Genomic DNA, 12,519 nt, shown 5'->3' with positions numbered 1-12,519 from the left:
GACGTCCGCTCCTCCCATACCGGGAATGCTGAAACTTCGGAAGGTCCTATGGTGATCATGCTTATGTTCCTGGGGGGTAAAATCTTGCCCTGGCTGCACAGGTAGATAGTCCTCGTTAGCATCCTGTTCGACTTCATCATGCAGCGTGGGTCCTGTATTTGCTACCCTGTTATAGAGTTCCATCACCCCGCGTTTGAATTTTGCATAATTACCCATGACCCCTTCCTTTATAGGCTTTGGGATGGCATCAACCAGCCAGTTATACCATTCCTATATCTTGGATTTCACGATCAATCGATTTTTTGACATCTCTTGGGTCTCAAATATATCTATGGCCTTATGCGTTGGTAGCAGGGTTACAGGTCTTACGGGCGTTCGTTGTCCGACCCTTCTTTGTGGCCTCTGTGGCATATCCTCCTCTAATAAGCTAATTAATTCAGCTTTATGTAGCTTACAATACCCTTTTAATCCACGAGTTTTTGCAATATCACTTAATTGTTTGACAGTTTTTGATGCCATTTATCATATAGAATTTTAACAAATTCAGAGGATTTCATAATGGTCAAAAACTAGCGCAGTTATTAGTGATGAACAAAGTAGTTCTCTTTCAGTATGACTTACACGCATTATACTCGCCCGTCATGATCAGAAGTCTGATCGGGGTGAAGCAATCTCTGTTGAGAATGAAATACGGAGGTGCTATGATAAATATTCACCTATGTATACACACCATCCGGATAAGCTACCTGAGTTCATCACTAACATATTGCCGCACGTAGTGTAGTGGGTTAGTCTGCGGCTCCCAGTTATGGGCACCGCGGATCGAATCCCGCTCACTCCCAGGCAGTATGTTAGTGATGAACAAAGTAGATCTCTTTCAGTATGACTTACACGCATTATACTCGCCCGTCATGATCAGAAGTCTGATTGGGGTGAAGCAATCTCTGTTGAGAATGAAATACGGATGTGCTATGTTAAATATTCAACTACTTTGTTCATCACTAATATAGAAAGTGTTGCGGAGCGTGGGACTGAGCCCCTAGGTTCGCAATCAAAAATTTTTAGTGGCCCTTATTTTGAACAGATTCCTTGAAACACAATTTGTATCGTTTAATTAATCGGTCACCTTCATTTTTTGTAAACGATTATATACTTGTTTTTACAAGAAACCAGTTTATAAGAAACCCTAGACTTAGAAAGACCAAAGTTTTAGAAATCTCCAACATTAAGAAACTTTTATACATATAGCTAATGTACAACTGAAAAAATACGTACAAACATAGCTAGCAAATGTTGTTCATATATATCACAAAACCATAGTCCAAACGTTTGAGGCTCAAATTATCAAATATTAATAAACTCCATCCAGGCTCAACCAAATGGTTAGGTTTCTTTTAAAAACATATGTAGCCAACTAGCTATGGCACGAAATATCTCACTGAAGGTTTGTTAGCTACCTAATATGTTGAACAAGCACTAGCTAGCTAATACATAGGCTTTTCCCGGGATTTTGCGATCGGAAAATATAAAGTCGTTCACAGGACCAAAAAACAGTATAACCACGCTCGCAAATATTTTTCCAGGTTTTTTCCGACTTGCCGGCTTAGTTTTTTATTACCACAAGCGAGTCGGTCGGTAGACGTGAATATGACATATTTTTGATGGCGGCTCCTTGAAATGGGTATATGTAATCTTTCGAAGGCTTTGCATTAGCTAGGTAGGGGCTAAAAAGGGGTTTATTGGATGTAAAAAATAATAATATACTAGCTACTATATAGATAGTTAGCTAGCTAGGTTGTTAGCTAGGTATTCAATGAAAGACTCCCTACAGCTTTCTTTTAACTACAATCGTTGCCAAAAATAGCTAAGACAAATGCCAAAACTGAGCATTATTGGCAGAAAAGGCAATAAATACATAATTACGACTCTTTTTACCCGCCCCCCTCCTTATAGCAGCAAACAGCAAACTTCTGACTTAACAAAACCTGAATGCAACATTGTCTGGGGGTGCGGGGGTGAAAGTGTGAAAATAATTTAAATTTCGAAAAGTGTCTCAACACTTTTACCAACGATTGTAGATCTAGCTACGCTGGACAAAGTTTCCATATATGACGAAAAAAAGAAAGCACTAAAAGTTAATAACTTAAGATAAAGTATATCTAATGAGAATTGAATAAGAATATTACTACCTGAGATTGATAGATACAAAAGGTAAACATTTCCAGTAAAATTCTCGTGGTTTTTCTCCAGTAACCTCCAGTAAAATTTTCGTGGTCTTTCTCACATCTTCGTCATATTTAAATAACAACAAAAACTCCATCACCGTGCTAAAAACATGTAGTCTCGCTCACTAAAAATTGTACTAAAGAATGAACATATTAAATCGCTGTGAAAATGACTCAAAAACGGCCAAATTTTTTATATTTTTGATGTATAGGGGGCAAGGGGGGATATCGTATAGAAATTCTATATACTCTCCACCGTACTTCCTTTTCCTTTTATATTTGCCTTATTTAATGAGGAGTTATTTATTTCATAAAAGAAGCCTGAAAATCTACAGAAATTATGGTTGAAGAAAAGGTTTCACTTTCTCGACACAACACATTTGACCAACATAAAATGTCTTGTATACTTTCCTAGCTATATACGAAGTCGTTCACTGTTGTGGGAAGATAGTAAAAGAACATACGCAAATGTTCAAAATAGCTAGCTATTTAATCAACAGAATACTTTGAAAAATCTTTAATATAGCTAGCTACATAAACATAATGTATAATGCTACTTTACTTTATTACTTTATTATTTAACTAGTCGATAAAGCCCGTGGAAAAATCCACTAAGGCAGAAGAACAATGGCAAAATAGGTTGCTTTAGATTTTTTGCTGACGTCAGCAGTGCATATACAGAAAAAAAATTGGGGAAATTTAGTCATTTGTTGTCTGTAATGCGTAGAGGTTGTAACGCTGATCAAAATAATGTATAGTATCGTATGTTTTGACAAACGCCTAAGGAGATATGAGGGTTTAAAAATTTTGTTGACAGCAAAGTCCCTACCAAAAGTTCCAAAAACAATTTCTTCACAAATTCGTACACCCGATGCATTCATCGTATAGATCTTGAAATGCTGATCAAGAAAATGTATAGGAACATGAACTTTTGACAAACGGTTGCAAAGATATTGGGGTTGGTAGGTTTTGTGATGACGTCATCAACCCATCCAATCCGAAACGGATTCGGAGACCCAGGTTTGGGAACCTTACCCAAATTGGTCCCAGATGGTCCCAAGTTGAAAAATCATTGACGTCACCACCTCGTTTCCAAGTTATTTGGCCTCAAAGTTTTAAGTGCACTGTAACGGCTTCATTAATTTAATATAGGATATTGACGTTAAAGTAGTGTTATTGACGTCGCGCTGTAACGTCAGAAAATTTAACATATTAGACATGCATTTTTCGGTTACTTCAAAGAAAAATAAGCATATCAACTTTGCCTGTCACAGAGACACGGAACTGGCTTATTATTATATAGACTAGTCGATAAAGCCCGTGGAAAAATCCACTGAGGCAGAATAAAAATTTTGATGACGTCATCAACCCATCCACAAAACTTTGTTTTCACGTTGCCTCTATTGTGTAGAGCTTAAACTGCTGATCAAGAAAATGTATATGTTGGTGTGGTTTTGATGAGCGGTTAATGAAATGTAAGGGTTTTACAATTTTGCTGACGTCAACAATGACCCGTCGAAACAAAAATATTTTTAGAAATTTGTATACCTGTTGCCTTCATAGTATAGATCTTGAAACGCTGATCAAGAAAATGTATAGGATCATGTATTTTTGACAAACGGTTGCAGATATATTAAGGTCTAAAGGTTTTTTTGATGACGTCATCAACCCGTCCATTCCGTAACGGATTTGGGGACTCAGGTTTGGGAAACTTACCCAAATTGGTCCCAGGTGATCCCTAGTTACAAGGGCGGTGAAAAATCATTGACGTCACCACCTCGTTTCCAAGTTATTTGGCCTCAAAATTTTAAGTGCACTGCAATGGTTTCATTAACTTAACACACTTTTCTTTGACGTCAATACTATTTTAACAGTAAAGTTTGGTAAATTACAGAACAATTTTATAGGCGATGTTTTGTAGAATTTGTTAAAGAAAATTGTGAAGAATATAATCCACTTTGCAAAAGTGACAGACAGACAGAACTGGCGTATTATTATATAGACTAGTCGATAAGGCCCGTGGAGAAATCCACTTAGTCAGAAGGACAATGGAAAATAGGTTGCTTTAGATGTTTTGATGACGACAGCAACCCATTCACAAAAAAAAAATACAACCTTCTTTCCACGTTGCCTCTATTGTGTAGAGCTTAAAACGCTGGTCAAGAAAATGTATATGATCATGTACTTTTGATGAACGGTTAATAAGATATAAGGCTTGGAAAATTGTGCTGACGTCAGCAAAGTCCGTAATAAAAGTACTAAAATATATTTTAGGAAATTTGTATACCCGTTGTCTTTATCGTATAGATCTTGAAACGCTGATCGAGAAAATGTATAGGATCATGTACTTTTGACAAACGGTTACGGAAATATTGTGGTTTAAAGGTTTTTTAATGACGTCATAAACCCGTGCATTCCGAAACGGATTTGGGGACCCAGGTTTGGGGAACTTACCCAAATTGGTCCCAGGTGGTCCCTAGTTACTTACGCAGGATATGACGCCAGTTATTTCCACCCGTTTCCAAGTTATTTAGCCTTAGATTTAAAAGTACAATGCAATGGCTTCACTAATCTTAATATACTTTCCTATGACGTCAATATTGCTTTAACGTCAAAGTTTGGTAATTTACAGAACAAATTTATAGACGATGTTTTATAGACTTTATCAAAGAAATTTTATCCACTTTGCAAAAGTCACAGATAGGCAGACAGACAGAACTGGTGTATTATTATAGAGATAACAAATGTGCCTCTGGGGTGGCATGGTACTAGGTGCTTAAAATCACAACATAAATGTTATTCAGGTGTGTTCATCTCTCATCAGCAGACATCAGAAAGGAGTTTCTGCTTTTTAATTTTCGTTGTGGGGTTTTGTAAATCCAATTTAAAAAAATTGTTTATAACTTTCTTTTCTTTAACTTGCACTACTGATGGCATTTTTCTACATTTTCTTCAGTTCCAAGTCATGATTCCTTTCAACCGTAATGTTTAGCTGTGTCGCTTTCACAAGTTTCAGTGCTAGCCAATACGATGAGCAACGTTGAGGAACCCTGGGTAATTCTGAAAAAATGTGGTTCTGCGTTATGATTTTCAGATTTTTGCTGCAGATACAAGCATTTTTTAGCCCTCGAGGGCCACCCTCAGTTTATATTAGGAAGAAATTATCTGTGAGACGTAATTAAAATTTTAAAGCTCTTAACTTAAACTAGATAATTTGAAGATTGTTAAATAAAATAACAAACACGTACGTCAATGTTATGAAAGTTGATTATAGTGCAATTTCGTGTTAGCTGCGTGGTTTCTCCCATTGATTAAAATGAGTAAACTCCCAGAACAAAGGTTTTTCCTTCCTTCTGTGCAATAAATGAAGTGTCTGTTTCAAAGCATATTTTGTGCTAATGATGTCTTGCTGAGATAAGAAATGAACAAATAACAAACCTTACGTTATATTCCATGTTGATTTCGTATACCTAAAGCCTGGTACTCACTAGAAAGCGTTAAAAAGCACTAAAAAGCGTTAGAAAGTGTCAAGATTAACGCTAACGCTGCTTGAGGGAAGGCGCTCGCGCTAGCATCCTCAAATTTTTTTTATTCAAATGGGTACCATGAACGCATACTTTGCACTTGCGCCTTAATTCCTTAACGCTTGTAAATAAGAACAAACAAGAATCAAGCATATTAAAAAAGGTTAATTTTTAAAAATACCTTCTAGCATGTTGGACCCAACCAAAATATTATTATTGACTTTCATACAGCGCAGTCTGGGCACGAGTAAAGCGCTTGTAGGGACAAATTTTTCATAATGGTAGCGCAACAAGAAGAAAACAACAACAACATTAACAGAAAATTTAACTTGTGGCTTACCCATGGAGGTATAAAAAAACTTTTATACCTCCCTGCTTTACTATTATAACACTGAAATTAAAGAAGGGTATTCTTTAATGGTTAATGGACTGTATTCTATCCAAAAGACACAAAATTTAAGGTTATTAAATGACTAAAGACTGGTGATTCCGTCTTAAGATTAGCTTAGCTAAATGTCAAGTGTCCAACGTGTTAAACCAGAAAGGAATGTTATTATTGGCACCACATTGCTAATTTTTATTGTTACCTTTGAAAAGTATTGTCCCCAATAGTTACTACCACTATATTTCAAAAGAAAGCAAGTGCAGTTAGCTAACTAGCTAGCTAAATAGCTGGCGAAAGGTGTGGTGAAAGGTGCAGTTTAAGCCATTTAGCTTTAGTTAGCCTGGCCAGTGCGCAGGGGCAAGGAAAACACCACTGTAAATACTTTTCTTATATTATCATTAAGTTAGCTGTTAGTTACACCTACCTTAACCCTTTACAAAAAAAATTAAAATCCAACATCCACAAATTTCTACCACAAAGTTTTTCATTTTTTATCCACAATAAAGTTTTCATTATTTAACAATATTGATTTTTCTTTCACTAAAATTACTAAATCTTCAGCATCAGCAAACTGTTTTTGCAGAAATCTTCATCAACATTTGACATATATAATCTTTTAGTTAATAATAAATACCCGATATAAAAAATTAATTCTCGCAAAAAACTCCAAAATTTAATATTGTATATATATAATTGGTTAGGAATCTAGTATTAAGAGGGGAATGGTGGGTCAAACTTTTTTGACAACGATAGGATAATGTTGAAACGATATCATAACAAAATTACATGCAAGTAAGAAAATGTTCTCTTTACAAGAATTTATTTCAGCGAATAAGTGGTAAGCACATGCAAACACATTACTGACTCTTAAAATTTGTTGTGAACTTGTAAACTAAAGAAATGTAAAAATCCATCTCTTAAAGGTTACCTTCATCCTCAAAATCTTTTCCTCAAAAAGAAAAGTTAGCCAGAAAAGGTTGAATTAAAATAAAAATCTTTTAAAATTCAATTTTAAACCCCAACGGAATTAACAATGAATATGTTAGCGAAATTTGGCATTAGCATTTATCAATATATCTATATTCCAATATGTATATCAGTTCCTTATACATTGTCTTAGAATATATCTTTCGCGTCTTTGTTAGCATCCACGACTTCGTCTGCATCAATACAACAAAGTTATAGTAGCTAAATGGATGTTTGAATGTTTTTACTAATTCGCTTTTCTTTCAATGACTTCCCATTCAATCACAATTTTTTCAAATATATTTTTAGAGATGCTAAACCATAAAGTTATTTAGTTAACGGGGTCACTTTTAGGAAATCATGTAATAGGACAGTATAAGCTACATATGCAGTTGTGGCATTTTTAATAACCTTTCGTCCAAATTTAAAAATATTCTTTAATAATTATCCATATCTTGATTCTTTTAACTTGATATTTGATTATCGATTTCTTCTACTTTTGCAACAATTGGCTAGCTAGCTCTAATTCTTTTTGGTTGTCCTTGTTGTAGCCATAGCCAAACATACATTACATGGTTGTACATATGGTGGTTTTCAGCCATCTAGCCATATATATTTAATTCATACCATGAAGTTTGATTTTAAGGAAAAGATGTAGCAGTGCGTCATGTATTTTCTTATAGATACTTCAGTCCATGCTCATTGCCTCTGCAGGCATAGAGCTAAAAATACCCTTTTACAATCATCTAACTTTGAACTTTGTAAAAGTTAATAACTGTAAGTTGTTCTTGTTTTATTAAAGTTAATATACCACAGAGAGGACTAGCAGCACCATTTCAACACGTTATTTAAAAGTTAAACGTTAGTATGAAATGTGTAACAAAAGGTTACACATTTCTCGGCCTTTCTACGTATGACAATAATTCTTTGTGAGAAAGTGACGAAGAAACTTGACTGGGTTATCGATTCAGACAAAAACAAGCTGAAAATTTGTCCCTTCAAGCGCTTTATTCGTGCCCAGACTGCGCTGTATGAAAGTCGGTAATGGCCCATCCACTTTCATTTCTGTGTCGACGTGCCTGCTGACAGATTAAGATTTCTTTGGTTAAAAAGGAGTGCCATCATGGATCATACTTTTGCGGGTATAAATAGTTTTATTTATTTGGACTGACTGCCAATGAAAGAAATATTTCTTTAAATATCGTTCACACAGATCAAGGATATGACAAACAGTAGGTATAACTTTGAGCACAAAATTTATTATCTTCCACCTTATAAGAAAAGAATGAAGATTTTTACGACTAAAGAAACAATTGTTGGCCTTTTCACTGATAAAAAGGACTGTCTGATTTTATGTATTTGGTTATCTAGTAGAGGGTATGCTTTGCAGTCAAAAACAACCCGCAACTCAGTCATTATATGGGAACACAACTCTGACGCAAACATTTAACAGCTAACATTAACATTCCAACGTAAGAGACCTTGCAAAGGAAAAACTTTACTAAAAATTTGCACATTCAGCTAGTTTTTTGCATGCAAAAAATAATCAAAAAAATTACAGATTAACCTCCTGTTGTTTTTTGTGACAAAATAAATTACGTTACTAATTTTCAATGAAGTCATATTTATTAGTGTAACCAAAATTTTGATTATGGGACGGACGTAGATGCAGTTATGCGATGGGAGTATGCGATAGACGTGAATACATATCGTTGTTTTATAATTCTATACGCATTTTGTCCCTATCAAGTTGTTAAGTCTGTCTTCTTTTGTATCTTATTAAAATGTTGTTTACAGTTTTGGCAATATTTCAATATTTTGTTCTTAAAATTATAGAACAATCATTTCTAAGATAGTGAAGGACCAAAAGACTGGAAACTTTAAAATTTGAATTATGTTGCACTGTTTTTCTAACTCGAACTCGCAAGAGTCCGGAAGATTTAGCATTTTTTGCCCGAGGAAAAAACTTCTGTTTGACATCAATTTTTTCTTGAATTCTCACAAATCTCAAGCCAAACAACGAGCATCCAAATAACATTATTGCTTTGTAATCAGGAAACATACCAGAGGAGTCGTTTTTATATAAAGAGGACCACGAAGACCAAAATGCAGTTTGTGTTTTTATTGGTTTAAAGAAAACAGCGGAATTTCTCAGTAAAAACCGCAACATTGTTACAACGTTGTAACTGCGTTGCACTAATCTTGCATGGTTATGGATAAAAATAACGACAAAGTTTGCGAAAATAAAGAAATGTTGCTGCAAACTTATGTATAAACATCGCTAAAACGAAAATTATTGGTGTATTTTGGGACAAAGAAGACGAAATTTAGAGAAGTCTTTATCACCACATCTAAAAATAAAATTACACCCTCATGAATTTCTAATTAGCTTCGCTTAAACGAAATTAACTTTGTTTATTTGCCCGTTAACAGACCTGATAAAATAAAAACAAGTTGTTTTAAGAAGAGGAGTCGTCTTAGCTTGTATAAAAGGTCGTCATATGATTACCCTACAAAACTTTACAATACTCTGCAAAACCATAATATCATTATTTCTCTCACAAAACGTTAAATCACACTATGAAATTATTACTTATTCGTAAAAGTACCCGTGACATAATTTTTGCCTGTATGGTGGCATAATAAACTTTCTCCTTAACTTTAGGAGGGTAGGTAGGAGGGTGCTTAAATACTTGAAAGCTAATCGACGTGTGATAGAATTTCTAAAAAATCCTCTCTTTTACTTAAAAATCCCGTTCCAACGTGATACCGAGGTTATTGTTGTAAGGCCTATTCTACACTGAAAATAACTTCTATTAATTTCTAATTCGCTTCGCTTAAGGGAAATTAGCCTTATTTATTTGCCCGTAGACAGATCTGACAGTATAAAAACAAGTTGTTTTGAGTAGCTTGAAAGTTGGGGTTACTGATCGTATTACGTATCATGTTAAAACCTACTGAATTTCATATCATATTAAAAACCTAATGCTTTTGAGACTGAGAGTAAAGAGTTAAGATCATCTTGCACGTACCCATCTTTGGTTGATTCTGACTTCCAACACCCATGTCGTTTGAATAAACTGTCTGCGACCCCGCCATTCGCAACTGCTGTTGCACCACCAGACCTTAGGCTATGTAGGACAAACTTTGATTATTCCAAACAGATACTGCCCAGCTCTTCTAGGAGTATTTCCCTCATTCTTGTGTACGAGAAGCTCTTTCCTTTTCTCGGAGTTCCAAACGAATTATATTTTGTCACAGTAACTGCTTTAAAAATAAACTCCTCTGAACTCTCGTCCGTTAACTTTGTAAGTTCTAAGTACATTTTAGATTTTTGACTGGACACAATTCGTTTCCAGTCTTGCTAATAAAAGTCCAATTTCTTTCTCTTTAAGCGTCAGTTTTGGCATTTTTTTTATGAACAGTGTTATGAAAGATTCACAAATTGATATATCACAACGTCTAAGACCGGTTATCCCGAAAAATTTCTTAAACCCTGCATAGCCAATTAATCATATGGCTAATGTCCTCATATTGTAAATGTTTTCTATTTTTCTTGGTCGAAATAATATTCGTTTAGAAGCCTAAAGGATTGCAGTTACGTACCCTCCGAGAAGATAAAAAACTTTATTGCATAAAAAGCACATTCGATTTTTGACAAAGACCACTCGAACTGAAATTCGCTTACTACAAACAACGCAAGTGGTTGGTTTGGCTGGCGAAATTGACATTTTAAAAACTTACACCAGCGCTCCCAAAGGTTAAACGACGATTGATATTTCTTAAGGGCGTTCTTTTCTCTAAAAAATGACAGCTAAATGTTTTAAAGATTTGTTCTAAGTTTCAATTTTTAAGTGTTTTGTGATAAAGTTTAAAAGGGAGAAAGTTATGACAATTTGATTCTACTTGAGCTTTCAGAGTATAGTATTGTGCTCTTAATCAAAGTCCCAGTGGACTAGTACTCAGCCCTGTGGTATTACTCTAATTTTTTGTAGTCTCAACGGACGCATTTGCCCTGTGGCATTTTTGTCTGAAACCCAAACGGACAGCTAGTATTGCTGAAACGAATTTTTTGCTGCCGATGAAACCTTTCTTATTTTTCCCTTGTGTTACTTTTGGGTGTCCAAAACCTTTCCGTCTGTGACTGCAGTTTTGTTTTCTGAAAACAGTATTGGCCGGAAATAAACAGAAGGGCAATAAGGTAACACAATTATACCTTTGCATTTCGAAGTTTTCATGTGTTTTAACACTTACCTACAAGACTTGGAGGTACTATGTAGTTGTTTTCGCCTTTCCTGCCTATATTTAGCCGATTTACTCCTTTTGTATTGGGACAATAAAATTTTGAGTAAAACCGAAAAATCTTTTTGTTGTCGTTGTCAGCAAATCTGTCAACAGTAAAAGGGCCAAACAGTTGGTTCAAATTATTATAAAGCTCTTCTATTACTATGCAGTTATCTAAGAGTGTCAGCAAATTTAAAATGTTCCCTTGGAACCCAGTTTACAGTTAATTCAATTCTATTTTTCCTACATATATAAAATATATTTTCAGCTATAATTTGTAGATCATTTTTTCGTCTTTCCGCTTTTACAATTTTCGACACTGCAAAATTATCCGTTTTCCATAGAATCTTCTGTTCTATCAAAAAGATTTTTAAGATTCCAGTGCGTATTTTATAGCTTTTTAATTCCCTTATTTCTTTAATCGCGTGAGGGTACTTTGCTATATTTTACGTATCATCCCAGAAGAATGCTTGCTTAATAACAGAATATAATTTTTTTGTTTTTAGTTGTGTAATTGCCCCCATCACAATTTTCATAGATATAAACCACACAGCTATGAAAGTTTTCTTGCGCTTGTGTAGGTGTATAATAATATCGTTTACTAATTGTTTCGCTGAACCCATTCTCTTTTCTAGTATGTACCACTCCATTTTTCCAAGTCTACCGAGACATCTAACCAATAATCTGCTGTTTCGGATCCCACACTGACTGTTCTGCATTTTCTACAAAACCTGACAGTTGTAAAGATTGTCGAACAAATAGCGCATCTTGTTTTGCTGTTATATAATTCTTATCAATGTCAACACCATCGTCAATAAATATTGCAATTTTAGTTATATTGTCTCTCCAATATTTTATATGAAATCTCATCGTTTTTGTAAGAATGAACGTAATTATAAAAACAAAATTATATTTTCTAGTTTCGTACAAAGTTTCGAAGTGGTCCTACTTTACTCCTAAAATAAAAACACAAGAATAAAAGTTTCACAAAACATGAGTAAATTTAAAAACAATAAGTCTTATTTCTTAATCGGCAATTAAAACCTTACGTCATTACAATGATTAACAGCGACAGTATTATTAAAGGCGCGCAATCATCCTGTAGGCAAATTTTTTTAGGTGCCTAATTTATTGT

Source organism: Hydractinia symbiolongicarpus, chromosome 3, assembly GCF_029227915.1.
Source record: "Hydractinia symbiolongicarpus strain clone_291-10 chromosome 3, HSymV2.1, whole genome shotgun sequence".
NCBI lineage: Eukaryota > Metazoa > Cnidaria > Hydrozoa > Anthoathecata > Hydractiniidae > Hydractinia > Hydractinia symbiolongicarpus.
The sequence above is the reverse complement of the archived record's forward strand: the minus strand, read 5'-3'. Positions refer to the sequence as shown.